Genomic DNA, 16,399 nt, shown 5'->3' with positions numbered 1-16,399 from the left:
CATTTCCCCGGCCTGATTCTCAAATAGGGTCGCAGTTTCATTGGTTAAAGATTCTAGTAGTCCCTGTAGACGGATGACACCACCCCTCAAGCTAATGAGACCAGCCCACCGCTGCCACGACAAACCATCACGGATATTAATATCTCTGAAGGTTTCACGGATGTTACGAACGTGGGGAAAATGAGGGGGAGTGAGGGAGATGCGAGAAGGCGGTGTTAGCCACGCTAAATAACATGACCCTGCCCAATCAGGGGAGAGAAAGTAATAAGCTTTGGGCCCGCACACCCAGTATGTTCCATACAGTGCGTTTCGGGTATTCCATTTCTCAAAGTAGGAGGTAACCCACCAACCGTTGGACCACTGTTCCCCTGGTAACGCAGAGGGGTCGTTGTGCGAACTGCAGAGGCACAATTTGGTAGTGGTGTTTTCAAAGTGCAGTGTAGTACTGCTTGAGCAGTTGTAGAAGGCAATCGTATATCCCTTAACAATTAGTTGGACACCCTCATGATCTGAGCAGGGCTTCTTAAAAGCTGACTCTGAAGGCTTGCCCACCCATGAAAAAGTTGGATCGGGGTGAGGGATCCACATATGGGATAAGTGGGATGCGCAAGGCTTGAAGCCAAGATTTTTACTAAAGGCGGTGCCATTAAAATACATGTTGCATTTACTTGTTCCCACAAAAGTTGACCCCTTTTCTTTAACAAAACACAGTGATCCTGTCTGATTGGTTACCCTGAGATATCTGTTAATTGGCACTCCTGTTTTGTCCCATGTAAGATTGTGTTGGACTGGATCTTTTACTCTAGCCGGTGGCATCCAAGTCATATTAGCAGTGGTCAGGGGAATGGGTGTGAAGGGGAGTCCCTGTTCTGCATTTACTGGAAATTGAGTACATACCCAGCAATTACTTCTATTTCCTAAAATACGAGTTTTAACCTCGTGGGAATATCTAATAAAAGCATTATCTTCATAAGCAGAAAATAAACTAAAAAGGCATAATAAAAAACATACAGTTGTCAGAATAAAAGGTCCTCTCATTTTTTCCGAGTCAATTTAAGTCTGATGTCTGAAAGAGGTAAGCTGGTCCACTGGTCAGAGGCAGTGTCCTCAGTGGTGGCAAGAGCTGCTGGTCCGTCACTGTGGTCCACTACGGCTGGCTTGACGTGGGAGTGGTGGAGCCAGGATTTGCATCCTTCCAGGAACACTGCAGTCTGGGTTGTTAAAAGAACCTGGTGGGGTCCAGTAAACCTCGGCTGGAGGGTGTCGCCACGAACGAACTTTTTGGCCCAGACGAAGTCCCCTGGTTGGAACGGGTGGATCTGTTCTTCCAGCGGCACAGTCTGGGAAAACTGCGAGGCTTTCCAAAGGGTACGGAGGCGAGCCTGTAGGGAGAGAAACTGGCACGCGGTCATATGATCCCCTCCCAATAGTGAAACATCAGCACGTGGTAGCGCCCCGCCTTTGAAAGGGGGGTGTCCAAAGAGCAGTTCAAAGGGGGATAATCCCAATACACGGGTTGGGCGAGTACGAAGGTGAAACAGGACCAAGGGAAGTACCTGAGGCCACTTTAACCCTGTTTCCTGACAGTATTTAGCCAATGTAAGCTTAAGCTCCCTATTCATACGCTCAACTTTCCCGCTAGACTGGGGGTGGTACGGTGTATGAAAGGAGTGTGAAATACCCAGTCCTTGTTCTAAACGGCCAAGGACATGACCAGTAAAGTGGGGTCCGCGATCTGAGTCAAGCACGAGAGGGATGCCAAAACAGGGTACAATGTCTCTAAGGAGAATCTTCGCCACTGTGGCAGCAGTACAATTAGCAGTAGGAAAAGCTTCGACCCATGAAGTCAGAGGGCAAACCAAAACAAGGAGGTGCTTTTTCCCAAAAGCTTTTGGCATATCTGCAAAGTCAATTTGAAGATGTTGAAATGGAGCAGCAGGCGGAGGTCTTCCACCCTTAATTTTGTTAAGAGGCGGAGCAGGTCCATTACGCTGACATGTGCTGCATGCTTTCACGATTGACAGGCAGTAGGGTTGAATGCCTGGAGCATACCAAAAGCGAGCGATGGTGTCCACAAGGGCGTGCGTGCCGTAGTGACCCCTCTTATCATGGTGCCAGCGAACTGCCACGGGGTATGTGGAGCGGGGGAGGCAGGCTCGGCCATCCGGCATAAGCCAGGTTCCTTTGACCAGAGTGGCTCCGAGGCTCTCCCACGACTGTAGTTCAGCAGCGGGTACTGGTACGGGGTGCGGTGGAGTAAAGGAGGAGGTTACAATAGCCAACGTGGGCATGGCTAAGGGTAAGACGGCAGCCGTCTTGGCGGAGGCGTCAGCCAGGGCATTCCCACGGGTGACGGGGCTATCATCTTTAGTATGGGCCCGGCAGTGAACTACAGCCAGGACCGAGGGTTCTTGGAGGGCGTCCAAAAGCTTGTGGATGAGGGGGAGGTGCTGAATGGGTTTACCGGCAGCTGTCTGGAAACCTTGAAACTTCCAGAGGTGGATGTGACAATGCACAACTCCAAAAGCATACTTGCTATCAGTAAAAATGGTAACGGTCTTACCAGCGGCCAACTGGCAAGCTCGGGCCAGGGCATAGAGTTCGGCGGCTTGGGCTCCCCAGTTGCCTGGCAGTGAGGCGGCCTCTTGAATGTCCCATTCAGAGGTGACTGTATAACCGGTGAAACGCTTGCCATCAACATAGAAGGAGCTTCCGTCCGAGAAGAGGATGCAATCAGGGTTGTCCAGTGGCACGTCAAACAGGTTGTTCCTTATCTGTAAGATGCTATAAACTACTTCCACACAGTCGTGCTGATCCTGGAGGACTGGCAGGTCAGGAAGCAAGGTAGCTGGATTAAGGGGCCCACACCTTTCAAAAATTAGGTTAGTGTCTTCTAAGAGTTCGGCCTCTAGCTGTTGCTGACGATGGGCCGAAAAGACTTGGGTTGTGCCCCTACGCAGAAGGGCTGACAAGGCATGAGAGGTCCAAACCGTGGTAAAATGACCCAGGGTCAGGCTCTTTGCCTTTGTGATCAGCAGGGCAGCTGCTGCCAGAGTCCGGGTGCAGGATGGGGTTCCCTGAGCGACAGGGTCGATCTGCTGAGAGTAAAAAGCAAGCGGGAAATGGTGGGGCCCGCTCAGCTGGGTAAGGACGCCACTAGCAATTCCGCCCCTCTCGTGGACAAAAAGGTGAAAGGGTTTGCTGTAATTGGGGGGGCGGAGAGACATGGAGGAGGCCACACTGTCCTTGAGTAACTGAAAGGCTTGGATCGTGTCTGGGGACCACTGCAAAGGGTCAGGAGCAAGGTTAGCAGTGAGTCGGTGGAGCGGTTTGCTTAACTCCCCGCAGGACGGCAACCAGGGGCGACAGAAGCCAATTAATCCTAAGAAACCTCGAAGTTGTTTCTTGGTGTTTGGCAGAGGGCAGTTTTGGATAGTCTTTATGCGGACTGGGTCCATTTGTCTCCCCTCTGGGGTTAACAGGAAGCCCAGATATCGGACCTTCTGTGAGACCCACTGAATTTTGTTAGGGTCTACCTTGTGGCCTCTGGTGTGTAGGTATAATAAAAGTGCCTTACCATCGATGCGGAGGGCAGCTTCTTCGCGGTTACCTAATAGGATGTCATCTACGTATAGGACTAACGTGGATCCCTGCGGACTGGTGAAACCTTCCAAGTCGTGGCGGAGGCATTGGCTGAAAATCGTGGGGCTGTCTCTGTAGCCTTGAGGAAGTCGTTGCCAGACATAACTTTGTCCCTCCCAGGTGAAACCAAAGAGATACTGAGGGTCTGGGTGCACAGGAATGCTGAAAAAGGCTGATTTTAAGTCAATAACAGTGAACCACTCAGCATCCCAGGGGATTTGGCTGATGATAGTAGCTGGATCAGGAACTACTGCATGAAGAGGGACCACATACTGATTAACAACCCGTAGATCCTGTACAAAGCGCCAACGAATAGGGTCTCCGTCCTTTTTAGGAGGTTTTTTGACAGGCAGTATAGGGGTGTTACAGGGAGTGCGCTGAGGGCGGACTAGCTTTTGTGCAATGAATCCCTCGATAATGGGGCGGATGCCCTCCCGGGCTTCCAGCGACAGGGGGTATTGAGGGACTGACGGGGGGGTTAAGGAGGGCGTCACTTGAATCCTTACTGGCTCTGCCGAAAGGAGCAGGCCAACATCAGTGTCAGAAATTCCCCAGAGGGTTAAAGGCAAGTCAGTGAGGTCAGGGGAGAGGGAGGGGGGGGTTTCCCAATTACCCTGAGTTGGGGCCGAATCTCCTAACACTGTCATCAATAATCCTACCCCTTCAGGAGTGCAGGTTAAAGTAGCCTCAAGCTTACAGAGTAAATCCCGGCCCATCAAAGGGATCGGACAAGCTGGGGAAAAAAGAAAACGGTGAGAAAAACATTTATCAGCATAAATAACATTTAGAGGCAAAGTGAGTCCCAGAGACTGTGGGTTGCCCTCCACCCCAGTTGCAGTTTTAACCTCAGAGGATAGCCAGGGAGAGGGGGCATGATTTAAAAGAGAGAAAGTAGCTCCAGTATCAATGAGGAAAGAGACAGGCAGTCCTTGGACTGAAAGGGTTAGACGAGGCTCTTTGCTGGGAGGGGAGAAAGTGATGAAGGCGCCGGCTAAAGACATTAAGGAAATAAGACCATCACATTGTTTGCCTTCGCCCCCGGGGTACCGTCATTGAGGAGGCTGAGTTTGCTGCAGCTGCTGCTGTTGCCCGTAGTTGATCCAGGCCTGAGGAACGGGCTGGGCTGGTGGTGCAGGGGTGTATTCGTCCCTGGTGTAAGTATCTGCGGATGCGACCGGACCCTCTGGGCGTCCCCAGGGGCATTCACGTTTAAAGTGACCGGGCTGTCCGCACTGAAAACAATTTCCTGGTGGCTGGGGTTGCCAGGACCCTCTTCCCCAAGCACCCTGAAATCCCCTGCCACGGCCACGGCCTCTGCCTCGAATACCGCCGCGAAAAGCTAAAGCCATCAACTTATATTCTTCCTTTTTACTACTTTCCCTTTCTTTCTCCCATGCAAAATCAGCTACGTCCAACACTGAAGTGACTGACTCACCTCCCCAACCAGGGCGAAACTTTAAGAAATAATCCCTTACAGGGGGCACTGACTGATTCACAAAAAACGAAATAAGAGTAGGGTGGTCTGTTTCTCTCTCAGGATCCATCTGAGTGAACATTCGGGCCCCCTCCAATAGCCTCGACCAGAACTTTCTGGGTGGCTCATCAGATTCCTGCCGAATCTGCATAAACTTAGCCTGATTAGGCGAGCGACGACCCATTTCTTTGAGTCTCTCTAACAATCGCTCTCGATCTGTTCGCAGCTGAGTCAGCCTTGGCTGACTCCAGTCTAGGGGATTCCAGCCAGCGGCTTGATCCCGCCTATCCATCCAAGTGGTATTAACCGCATCGCTATCCCCCCATGTCCTTTCTGCCATCCACAATCTACTACGTTCCTCTCCGGTCAAAACTCTACTTAACAACTGATCTACATCCGTATAAGTAGGATTATGACTTGAAAACAATCTTTCTAAAAGTTCTGTGATCTTTCGGGGATTTTCCCCAAAGGACCCTGACAACCGTCCCCACTCTTTCAAGTCCCATTCTAGCCATCCTTTATATTCCACAATATTAGTATGTTGTAACTGGCCATTATTGTCCACAAAAGGTTGGTCGTGCACCTGTAAAGGCATTTCTCTACTTACACCTTTATTACTCACAAAAGGTTTGGCGGAGGCAGCCTCTGGGCTATCCTCAGGGGAGGGATATGCATCCTGCTGCATCTGCTTGATCTTTTGCCTAGTAATTACTCCTCCCGAGGTGTGCCCTTCCATTTCCCCCTTATCCCTCTGCAGAGATTCCGATCTGGAGTCCTGCAGATTCCCCTCTGCGCTCTGGAGAGAGTCCCCCTGCGGAGGAATAGGGGCAGGTGCAGTGGGGACCAACTGACGAGTCAAAACACGCCATGGTTTACACCCTTCATCGAAATAACATGGAGGGGATTCACTCTCGGGAGAATACCTGACTGCCATAATTTTTAAAGATTTCCACAGCTCTGCTGCTGTGTCCCAACAAAACCAGTAACATAACTGTCCCGGATGGTCTTTTTCGATCTGGCTCCTTACTCCTCTTAAGGCAGCCTGTTCGAAAGAGCCATACGAAGGCCACCTCATCTCCGGGTCGGCCAATACCGCGGTATACCCAGTCCAATTCCTTACACACAGTGTGTACAACTTCCTCCTAGACATTCCTGTCTGTACTGGGAGTTTCCCTTCTTTCCATAACTTATTTACAATCCCCAGCGGACTCTCAAGAGGCACGCTAGTCCCTTGACCCATGGTGTCTGACAGGAGCCCTCCAACTGGCGTTTATCCTGCTGTCCAGTACACGACCCCTCAATATTGAATTGGCTGGGAGAAATCTCCCGTGGCGCCTGCCAATTCATATATGAGTGGTCTGACCACTGGACAGAGGCACCGCACCAGAAGGAAATCCCGGACGAGCCCCCAAATTGTTAGGTAAAAAGCAAGTCCTTACTCACCTCTCCAGCACCCGAGTTCGTGCGGAGTTGGTATGGTGCTCACAATCTGTCAGAGACCAGACACCAATTCGTTGATCAACGGGCTCACACTATCCTTAGCTTAAAAGGCTTCGGAGTAAGTGTGGCAAGTTTATTAGGGGTGAGCATCAATATTTATACACAGAAGTAAACAAAGTGATTAACAGATCATAATGGTCATGCATAATCAATCAAGATTCTACAGGATAAAACAGGTTAAAATGTAAACTTAAAAAGACAAAAGGGGAGATGGCTACTTAAGGGGAGGGGGGTGTCATGAGTAGTTCACAGGTCAGAGCTTTGATTAAAAGTTTCAGACAGAGACATCAAGTCTGGGTTAAGTTTAAGCTCATCAAAAGTTCAGACTCAACAGATACAACTTCTAGACACCATGAATGACTGCTTCTTGGAGCAGCTAGTGCTGGAACCCACAAGGGGAGAGGCAATTCTTGATTTAATCCTAAGTGAAGCGCAGGATCTGGTCCAAGAGATGAATGTAGCTGAACCTTAGGGCTGGTCTACACTAGGGGGGGGGGAATCGATTCAAGATACGCAACTTCAGCTATGCAAATAGCGTAGCTGAAGTCGAAGTATCTTGGATCGAATTACCTGGGGTCCAGATGGCGCAGGATCGACGGCCGCGGCTCCCCCGTCGACTGCGCTACCATCGCTCGCTCTGGTGGAGTTCCGGAGTCGACGGTGAGTGCGTTCGGGGATCGATATATCGCGTCTTAACTAGACGCGATATATCGATCCCGGATAAATCGATTGCTACCCGCCAATACGGCGGGAAGTGAAGACGTACCCTTAGTAATAGCAATCATAATGTAATTAACTTTAAAATTCTTGTGGGGTGGAAATACCAAAGAAGCCCACCACAGTAGCATTTAACTTCAAGAAGGGGACTATACAAAAATGAGGAAGCTAGTTAAATGGAAATTAAAGTAACAAGAGTAAAATGCCTGCAAGCTGCATGGAAAATTAAAAAAAAAACACCATATTAGAGGCTCAAATTAAATGTATTCCCCAAATAAAAAAAAAAAAAAAATAAGAGGAACAAAACAAAACAAAAAATGCCACCATGACTAAACAACAGAGTAAAAGAGGCAGTTAGAGGCAGAAAGGAATCCTTTAAAAATTGGAAGTCATATCCTAGTGAGGAAATCAGAAAGGAGCATAAACTCTGACAAGTCAAGTGTAAACATAAATAAGGCAAGCCAAAAAAGAATTTGAAGAGCTATTACCAAAAGACACAAAACTAAGGGCTTGGCTACACTTGCAAGTTAGAGCGCATTAAAGCAGCCCCGGGCACCCTAACTCCTGAGGTGTCCACAGTGGCAAGGCACATAGAGCACCTGGACTCTGCAGCTGGAGCGCTCCTGGTAATCCACCTCCACGAGAAGCATAAAGCTTGCTACGCCCCAGCTGAAATGCCCAGGCGTCAGTGTGGATGAGGTGTTGCATTACTGCACTGTGATTGGGCTCTGGAAACATCCCATAATCCCCTGAAGTCAAGTGGCCATTCTTCTCATTGTTTTGAAATTGGCTGTAGGCATGCGGATATCCCCTTTCAAAGTTCCGTTTCTGACAGCTGGCATGCTTATTTACTCTGGGACAAAGCAAACCATTAGTGTGGAATGCTGCTGTTGTGAGTGTGTGTGAGAGAGAGGTGGGGTGGGAGGGGGGGGTCTGAACTTACAAGACAGCATGCTGACACACTCTCAGCCCCCCAAAACACACTGTCTTTCCACATACACACAACACACTCCCTGTCACACTCTACCTCCCCCATTTGAAAAGCAGGTTGCAGCCACTTGCACACTGGGACAGCTATCACAATGCACTGCTCTTTGTGGCGTTGCAAGAGCTGCTAATGTGGCCACACCCGTGCACTTGCAGCTGACAGTATAAACACACAGCAGCGTTTTCCCTGCTGCGGTCTCTGAAGCCTTGTTTAACTTCCAGCGCTTTACATCTGCAAGTGTAGCCAAGCCCTAAGAGAAAAAAGTACATCAGAAGCAGGAAACCTGCCAAACAATCAGTGGGGCCACTGGACAATTGAGGTGCTAAAGGAGCACTCAATGAAGACAAGGCCATTGTAGAGAAGGTAAATGAATTCTTCGCATCGGTCTTCACTGAAGAGGATGTGAGGGAGTTTCCCACCTGAGCCATTCTTTTTAAGTGACAAATCTGAGGAACTGTCCCAGATTGAGGTATCAGTAGAGGAAGTTTTGGAACAAACTGATAAATTAAACAGTAATAAGTCACCAGGACCAGATGGTATTCACCCCAAAGTTCTGAAGGAACAGAAATATGAAATTGTAGAACTACTAACTGTGGTATCAGGTTTCAGAGTGGTAGCCATGTTAGTCTGTATCAGCAAAAAGAACGAAGAGTAATTGTGGCACCTTAGAGACTAACAAATTTATTTCAGCATAAGCTTTCGTGGGCTAAAACCCACTTCATTGGATGCATGCAGTGGAAAATACAATAGGAAGATATATATACCCAGAGAACATGAAAAAATGGGTGTTGCCATATTAACTATAACGAGAGTAATCAATTAAGGTGGACTATTATCAGCAGGAGAAAAAAAACTTTTGTGGTGATAATCAGGATGGCCCATTTCCAACAGTTGACAAGAAGGTGTGAGTAACAGTAGGGGGGAAAAATTAGCACGGGGAAATAGGTTTTACTTTGTGTAATGACCCATCCACTCCCAGTCTTTATTCAAGCCTAATTTAATGGTGTCCAGTTTGCAAATTAATTCCAATTCTGCAGTTTCTCGTTGGAGTCTGTTTTTGAAATTTTTTTGTTGGAGTATTGCGACTTTGAGGTCTGTAATCGAGTGACCAGGGAGGTTGAAGTGTTCTCCGACTGGTTTTTTAATGTTATAATTCTTGACATCTGATTTGTGTCCATTTATTCTTTTGCGTAGAGACTGTCCAGTTTGGCCAATGTACATGGCAGAGGGACATTGCTGGCACATGATGGCATATATCACATTGGTAGATATGCAGGTGAATGAGCCTCTGATAGTGTGGCTGATGTGATTAGGTCCTATGATGGTGTCCCCTGAATAGATATGTGGACAGAGTTGGCAACGGGCTTTGTTGCAAGGATAGGTTCCTGGGTTAGTGTTTTTGTTGTGTGGTTGCTGGTGAGTATTTGCTTCAGGTTGGGGGGCTGTCTGTAAGCAAGGACTGGCCTGTCTCCCAAGATCTGTGAGAGTGATGGATCGTCCTTCAGGATAGGCTGTACATCCTTGATGATGCGCTGGAGAGGTTTTAGTTGGGAGCTGAAGGTGACGGCTAGAAGGTGGCATTCTGTTATTTTCTTTGTTGGGCCTGTCCTGTAGTAGGTGACTTCTGGGTACTCTTCTGGCTCTGTCAATCTGTTTCGTCACTTCAGCAGGTGGGTATTGTAGTTGTAAGAATGCTTGATAGAGATCTTGTAGGTGTTTGTCTCTGACTGAGGGGTTGGAGCAAATGTGGTTGTATCTTAGAGCTTAGCTGTAGACAATGGATCGGGTGGTGTGGTCTGGATGAAAGCTGGAGGCATGTAGGTAAGTATAGTGGTCAGTAGGTTTTCGGTATAGGGTGGTGGTTATGTGACCATCACTTATTAGCACTGTAGTGTCCAGGAAGTGGATCTCTTGTGTGGTCTGGTCCAGGCTGAGGTTGATGGTGGGATGGAAATTGTTGAAATCATGGTGGAATTCCTCAAGGGCTTCTTTTCCATGGGTCCATATGATGAAGACGTCATCAATGGAGCGCAAGTAGAGTAGGGGTGTTAGGGGACGAGGGCTGAGGAAACATTGTTCTAAGTCAGCCATACAAATGTTGGCACACTGTGGGGCCATGCGGGTACCCATAGCAGTGCCGCTGACTTGAAGATATATACTGTCCCCAAATGTGAAATAGTTGTGGGTGAGGACAAAGTCACAAAGTTCAGCCACCAGGTTTGCCGTGACATTATCGGGGATACTGTTCCTGATGGCTTGTAGTCCATCTTTGTGTGGAATGTTGGTGTAGAGGGCTTCTACACCCATAGTGGCCAGGATGGTCCTTGTTCTTTTTCCTAAATTCAGTATTCGGCAAATTGGTTGAAACTATAGTGAAGAACAGAAATATCAGACACATAAATGAACATTATTTGTGGGGGGAGAATCAACATGACTTTTGTAAAGGGAAATCATGCCTCACCAATCTATTAAAATTCTTGGAGGGGTGTGACGCTGGTAGATCAGGTGACAGCTCGTGCCAAGGTTCCTAGGCCTCAACTGAACACTATCAAATGCATAGTTGGAAAACAATCTGACTCACCTGTGTGTTAGTATTGTTAAAATAGGTATTAGACTAGACTTGTAACATGTTTAGACTTTATGTCATGCTTGTAAGTGGCTGCATACATTAATCTCACATATATCATCTGTAACCCATGCTATAAGCTAATACTTAAGTGTTTGTTCTGTAACTGTAAAAATGTTTGCTCTGAAACTGCAGATCCAGTGAGGAAAGAATCATCACCAAGTGTGAAATACTGGTTTGCACCTATGATCTATTACTCACAAGTGATAAGCTCATCAGGATGATCCCATCACGGTTGTCTCCAGCACCGGACAACACAGCTTCAACCTCCCTTTGTTATACAAACTTATTTATAACTTTTTAAAGCGACAAAGAGTCCTGTGGCACCTTATAGACTAACAGACGTAGAACAGCAGTATTGGGTCAGACCAATGATCCATTTAGTCCAGTAGCATGTCTTCTGACAGTGGCCAATGCCTGATGCTTCAGAGGCAATGAACAGAACAGCAATTTGACACCATCAGATCAGGATTAAACAAAGACTGTGAATGGCTATCCAACTACAGAAGCAGTTTCTCCTCCCTTGGTGTTCACACCTCAACTGCTAGCAGAGCACCTCACCCTCCCTGATTGAACTAACCTCGTTATCTCCATACTGATTTATACCTGCCTCTGGAGATTTCCATTACTTGCATCTGAAGAAGTGAGGTTCTTACCCACGAAAGCTTATGCTCCCAATACTTCTGTTAGTCTTAAAGGTGCCACAGGACCCTCTGTTGCTTTTTACAGATTCAGACTAACACGGCTAACCCTCTGATACTTGACAAATTAGTTGCAGTCTTAGGTTTCAGATAGTGATAGAGCTGCTGAAATATGCCAGCTCTATAAGTCTTTTAGGGCTAAAACAGGTTAATCCTGGAAATCTCTTGCTTATGTTTAGGAATTTTTGTCCCTTAGAGTCCAAACAGCATAAAAAGACCCTAATTCCTTCTTGTCAAGGATTTTTATCCCCATCTCCCTAGAGTTCAAGCTGATAGGATAAGTGCTTCTGCACCCCACTCTTCAAAGGTGTGCCGGGAGCAATCAACAAAGTCCTTGTTCTTTGATGGCTTACAATGGTTCATTTGGATTCAATAGGCCTTCCTGATGGGCTGGAGATAATCATTCCTCACCACTTGCTAAGTAAGTGCTTTGCCTTATGTGACGTTATGAGTGTAATATAATATCTCATTGAAAGATGACAGGGCCAGAAAGAGTTCATTAACTCACAGACTGACCTAACCCGTGGCCGAACTTTATTCATAGATTCATAGATTCTAGGCCTGGAAGGGACCTCGAGAGGTCATCGAGTCCAGCCCCCTGCCCGCATGGCAGGACCAAATACTGTCTAGACCATCCCTGATGGGCATTTATCTAACCTACTCTTAAATATCTCCAGAGATGGAGATTCCACAACCTCCCTAGGCAATTTATTCCAGTGTTTAACCACCCTGACAGTTAGGAACTTTTTCCTAATGTCCAACCTAGACCTCCCCTGCTGCAGTTTAAGCCCATTGCTTCTTGTTCTATCCTTAGAGGCAAAGGTGAACAAGTTTTCTCCCTCCTCCTTATGACACCCTTTTAGATACCTGAAAACTGCTATCATGTCCCCTCTCAGTCTTCTCTTTTCCAAACTAAACAAACCCAATTCTTTCAGCCTTCCTTCATAGGTCATGTTCTCAAGACCTTTAATCATTCTTGTTGCTCTTCTCTTTAGAGACTGGTTAGGAAGATATGTTAATGAATAGAGCTTTGAAATGCAAGCCTGTATTGTTAGAGGTTGAAGGGTAGGTGTTTGCTCAGGTCTTGTGATGTAAGCAAACAAGTCTTGTCTATCACTATGGCTTTGATTCAAAGATCAAAAAAGGAATATTAACATTTAGGAAGATACTTGAGTAAAATAGTATTATTGTCTATATGTCTCTTTAAAGGTTGTGGTAACCTGTATCTGAACTGTTTAATGGATAAATTACCCTGTGCTAATTGCCAGGATGTTTGGAAGAAGGAGAGTTGAGTCTATTGTTTTCTCAGGCCAAAAGGCTGCTGGAAATGTATAAGAACCCTGGGACACGATCCTACTTCATCTCAGATTTGCTTTGGGTTTCAAGAGCGGGAAACCTTAAGCCATAAGGATTGAGATCCCCAGTCATTGACTGGAGTCACCCTGAATATGGACATTGGACTATACCCTATGGACTATATCTAAACGGACTTTTGGCACTTACAAGCTCACCTCTGCTATGTATCTGAACCTCAAGAATTGAATTCAAGTCTGTATGTATATTGATCTTTTAACCAACACTCTCTCTCTTTTCTTTTTTAATAAATTTTAGTTTAGTTAATAAGAATTGACTATAAGTGTGTATTTTGGGCAAGACCTAAGTTATAATTGGACCTGGGTATGTGGCTGATCCTTTGGGATTGGAAGAACCTTTTCTTTATATGATGAGATAAGATTTTCAGTAATCATCATCATATCTGACAGGTGTGTCTGGATGGAGGCCTGAGGCTGGGTACTTTAAGGGAACTGCATTGTTTGGACTTCTAAGTAACCAGTGAGGTACTATAGAAGCTGTTTTGTGCTGGCTTGGTAAATCCAAGTATTGGAATATCCACCAGCGTTTGGGGTTTGTCTGCCCTGTTTTGTTTGCAGTTCACCCTGATTGAGTGACCTCAGCTAGCTCCCACAGGCAGCACCGTCACACCTTAATAAAGATTTATTAGACCCCGCTGCTAAGTACATTATTCTCAAACCAACATTCTGAGGAGCCAGGTAGTTTGCCAATTGGACTAACACCCAATATCCCAGAGACTGTGACGTAAGGATATTGAGGGGTTTAAGGCATTTTTAAGGGACAATGGAGTCACTGGGGAGATATGTAGATAAGTATCTGACTGGACATGGTGGAGGTTCCCTTAAGGAGATGAACATCTTCACAAGACAAAATCAGCTTGAAGCAGTGGTTAAACTTCTGGAAGGCAACTTTTTTAGCAAAAAAGATTGTATAAGAAAAGGGTAAAAACTGCAGTTGTTCGGGATTTGATAGTGACAGCCAGAGCTTTTATGAAACAAAATGGAGCATTGAAACTGGAATGTAGAAAATATAAAACTGAAGTTAAATGCAGGCAGGTGAGATTCAAGAATTGAGAGACAAGGTCACTGAGCTATGGGCACAATATGTTACAAGTTCTGAGGCTTTGACTGAGGGCTTGTCTACACTACAAAATTAGGTCGGATTTATAGAAGCCGGTTTTATAGAAACCGGTTTTATGCAGCCGACTGTGTGTGTCCCCACATAAAATGCTCTAAGTGCATGAAGTCGGCGGACCGCGTCCACAGTACCGAGGCTAGCGTCGACTTCCGGCGCATTGCACTATGGGTGCCTATGGGTACCTATCCCACAGTTCCCGGAGTCTCCGGCGCCCATTGGAATTATGGGTTGAGATCGCAATGCCCGAATGATGCAAAGCAGTGCCGCGGGGGGTTCTGGGTACATTGCGTCACGCCCCTCCCCCGCCGTCACAGCAACGGCAGACAATAGATTCGCGCCTTTTTACCTGGGTTACCTGTGCAGACAACATACCACGCCAAGCATGGAGCCCGCTCAGCTCACCGTCACCATATGTCTTCCGGGTGCCGGCAAACGTGGGACTGCATTGCTAAACAGCAGCAGCAGCTTACTGCCTTTTGGCGGTAGACGGTGCAGCATGAGTAGTAGCCTTCATCGGCGCTCGGGATGCTGGTAGCTGTGGGGCTGGCAGCCGTAGGGCTGCATTGCACCAGCCCCTTGCCTTTTGGCAGTAGAAGGTTTATTACGACTGGTAACCGTCCTGTCAGTATTGTCTGCTGAGCATCCAGAAGAGGCCGAGGGCGATCTGGGTGCTCAGCAGATCTGCAAGAAGAGCTTTCCTCAGGTCTGAAAGCAAGTAAATTTACAGGTTGCCTGAAATGCTCATAGATGTCCTCGTTGGACAATGATGGTTACCAGTCGTAGTATACTATTTGCTGCCAAGTATTGTCTGCTAAGCACCCAGAAAAGGCCGAGGGCGATCTGGGTGCTGGCAGACAATACTTGCCTTTAACCGTCCTCGTTGGACAATGATGGTTACCAGTCGTAGTATACTATTTGCTGCCAAGTATTTGCTGCCAAGCACCCAGAAAATGCCGAGGGCTATCAGTCATGCTGCACTGTCGTCTTAAGATGTAAAAAATAGATTTGTTCTGTATTCATTTCCTTCCCCCCTCCCTCCGTCAAATCAACGGCCCGCTAAACCCAGGCTTAGGAGTTCAATCTCTGAGGGGGGGGGGTATTCTGTGTGACAGTTGTTTGTATTTCTCCCTGATGCACAGCCACCTTTCTTGATTTTAATTCCCTGTACCTGTACGCCATGTCGTCAGTCGCCCGCCCCTCCCTCCCTCCCTCCCTTCTTCCCCTGGTCTTTAGATACTAGTTTCGCGCCTTTTTTCAGACCAGACGCCATAGCTAGCACTGGGATCATGGAGCCCGCTCAGATCACCGCGGCAATTATGAGCACTATGAACACCACGCGCATTGTCCTGGAGTATATGCAGAGCCTGGACATGCCAAAGCAAAACCAGGAGGACCAGCTGAGGAGGAGGAGGCGATTGCAGCGCGGCGACGATAGTGATGAGGAAATTGACATGGACCTCTCACAAGGCACAGGCCCCAGCAATGTGGAAATCATGGTGTTACTGGGGCAGGTTCATGCCATGGAACGCCGATTCTGGGCCCGGGAAACAAGCACAGACTGGTGGGACCGCATCGTGTTGCAGGTCTGGGACGATTCCCAGTGGCTGCGAAACTTTCGCATGCGAAAGGGCACTTTCATGGAACTTTGTGACTTGCTTTCCCCTGCCCTGAAGCGCCAGAATACCAGGATGAGAGCAGCCCTCACAGTTGAGAAGCGAGTGGCGATAGCCCTGTGGAAGCTTGCAACGCCAGACAGCTACCGGTCAGTCGGGAATCAATTTGGAGTGGGCAAATCTACTGTGGGGGCTGCTGTGATCCAAGTTGCCAGGGCAATGAGAGACCTGGTGATATCAAGGGTAGTGACTCTGGGAAACGTGCAGGCCATAGTGGATGGCTTTGCTGCAATGGGATTCCCAAACTGTGGTGGGGCGATAGACGGAACCCATATCCCTATCTTGGCACCGGCGCACCAAGCCACCGAGTACATAAACCGCAAGGGGTACTTTTCAATGCTGCTGCAAGCCCTGGTGGATCACAAGGGACATTTCACCGACATCAACGTGGGCTGGCCGGGAAGGGTACATGATGCTCGCGTCTTCAGGCACTCTCTTCTGTTTCGAAAGCTGGAGGAAGGGACTTTCTTCCCGGACCAGAAAATAACCATTGGGGATGTTGAAATGCCTATCGTGATCCTTGGGGACCCAGCCTACCCCTTAATGCCATGGCTCATGAAGCCATACACAGGCAGCCTGGACAGGAGT

Source organism: Emys orbicularis, chromosome 9 (assembly GCF_028017835.1).
Source record: "Emys orbicularis isolate rEmyOrb1 chromosome 9, rEmyOrb1.hap1, whole genome shotgun sequence".
Lineage (NCBI taxonomy): Eukaryota > Metazoa > Chordata > Testudines > Emydidae > Emys > Emys orbicularis.
Note: the sequence above shows the minus strand (reverse complement) of the source record.